Source organism: Schistocerca cancellata, unplaced genomic scaffold (assembly GCF_023864275.1).
Source record: "Schistocerca cancellata isolate TAMUIC-IGC-003103 unplaced genomic scaffold, iqSchCanc2.1 HiC_scaffold_991, whole genome shotgun sequence".
In the NCBI taxonomy this organism is placed as follows: Eukaryota; Metazoa; Arthropoda; class Insecta; order Orthoptera; family Acrididae; genus Schistocerca; species Schistocerca cancellata.
In genome coordinates this window covers 1-2500 of record NW_026046998.1, presented here as the reverse complement: position 1 = coordinate 2500, position 2500 = coordinate 1, and positions in this window count along the sequence as shown.

Genomic DNA, 2500 nt, shown 5'->3' with positions numbered 1-2500 from the left:
CACAACATTTGGACCGTATGGTTCGCTGTTGTTGGGCGCAGTCGTACGGTCACACATGTGCCACAGCGTATCATTCAGTACATACGGACCTATGTGCAGTACAATGTGAGGATTAAGCTTACGATATCAGCGGACAGTGGACACAGGCCGTACACGACGTAGACTGAGCGCTTCGACATGCGAATGCCAGTGAACAGCTGCGAAGGGCATTGAACACGCAAGCACCTGAACGACCAGCGTGCGAAGGCAGGGTGGAGGGGGGGGGGCGATGTACATCCTGCAGTTGTCCACATTACAGTGTACAGCGGGAGCATGTAAAAAGTAAGCAACACTTGCGAAGTGTTCAACATGAAACGACACACAAGAGGGTGGGCGGTGCGAGTAGCGAACTATATTCAGAGGGTTGTGGTTAGACAACACTAGATTAATGTAACGTGTCATATGCCAATTACAGAGCAGGTTAATGGCACAACGTGGGTTAGGTTAAGGCACAACGTGGTTAGGTTAAGGCACAACGTGGGTTAGGTTAAGGCACAACGTGGGGTAGGTTAAGGCACAACGTGGGTTAGGTTAAGGCACAACGTGGGTTAGGTTAAGGCACAACGTGGGTTAGGTTAAGGCACAACGTGGTTAGGTTAAGCACAACGTGGGTTAGGTAAGGCACAACGTGGGTTAGGTTAAGGCACAACGTGGGTTAGGTTAAGGCACAACGTGGGTTAGGTTAAGGCACAACGTGGGTTAGGTTAAGGCACAACGTGGGTTAGGTTAAGGCACAACGTGGGTTACGTTAAGGCACAACGTGGGTTAGGTTAGGCACAACGTGGGTTACGTTAAGGCACAACGTGGGTTACGTAAGGCACAACGTGGGTTACGTTAAGGCACAACGTGGGTTACGTTAAGGCACAACGTGGGTTACGTTAAGGCACAACGTGGGTTACGTTAAGGCACAACGTGGGTTACGTTAAGGCACAACGTGGGTTACGTTAAGGCACAACGTGGGTTACGTTAAGGCACAACGTGGGTTACGTTAAGGCACAACGTGGTTACGTTAAGGCACAACGTGGGTTACGTTAAGGCACAACGTGGTTACGTTAAGGCACAACGTGGGTTAGGTTAAGGCACAACGTGGGTTAGGTTAAGACACAAATTGCGTTACAAATTGCGTTACATTGCCGGTACAAATTGCGTTACATTGCGGTACAAATTGCGTTACATTGCGGTACAAATGCGTTACAAATTTGGTTAGGTAAGGTGCAAAATGGGTTGGATTACAGTACACAACATGGTAAGAGATAGTGTGTTTGGGGGGGGGGGGGGGGGGGCAGGTTCGTTGGTAGTGATCATTGTAAGTGAATGTCTGAGGCAGCGTCAGTATGTCACAGCAGTTCTGTCTCGTCAGGATGCGCTTTTCGCTCGTGACTGGAGGCGCGCCGCGTCTGTGGTTGCGGCAAGGGGAGTGGCAGACCTGTGTGATTCATTCCTGCCATTGTTTCTGTGGCCGTAACAGGAGGCAGTGTGGTGGTGTTGGGTGCACCCCTGTGTAGGACATGTGTGGGTGTTGGTGGCTTATCTGAGCAATTGTGGATGTTGGACGGGTGGGATATTCTATTTTATAATTTGGACCCCCTGGTGTGGTTATCATAGTGTGGATGGTGTACTGTGGCGGAGAGGATGCACCGGACGTTGGTCCATGCTGGTGCTTACATATCGTATCTGTGTCTGTTACAGGCAGAGAGTAATGTGTGATGGAGTGTCTCGCTGAGGTGTGGTTCATATTGTGTGCACAGACTTACAGCATGTATAGGGACAGCGGGAATTTGGCATATTGGATATAACTCGTCATGGAAACGCAAGATATAGGGGTGGATTGCAACGTACGAGTGCGGGAAGAGTCCGCCGTTCATCCGCTTGGGTTGGCGATTTGGGCGGTTGGGGTGGGGCACGTGCGGGTGCGGGTGGAGTGATTGTCGGTTGACTACTTCGTGCGACGCAGGCACTGGCGTTCGGGTTCCTGTGGTGGACAGATGATGCAGGCTTTGTGGTGGCGTCGAAAAATGGGTACTGTGGGACCTAGCGATGTCGTAGTCGGGGTGGCGTCTCATAGATGGCGGTATCGTCGGTGCAGCAGGTCATGTTTCGGGAGACTTGCAGATGGCGGTATTTAGTTTCGTGTTGCGCGCGACATGGTGGACGTAGTGTCGTCCGATTCGCGTAGATGGGGCTATTGCATGTGGTTTCGTCACATTGTCATAGATGGCGATGCTGTGGTTTGGCAGTATGGTTGGTGTAGTTCCGTTGGATTCCTGTAGATGGAGGTGTCGTTTCTGGCCAGACGGCAATGTAGTTTGGTCACATTCTCATAGATGGCTGTGTTGTGTCTGTGGGTGGCGGTGTCAGCGTCGTCCCATAGAGGGCGGTATGGTCTGTTTATTGTGGACGTTGATGTCAGGACCAGAGGGCGCGCGCGAACCGTTGCCCATATTTCCTACCTCCTATTACT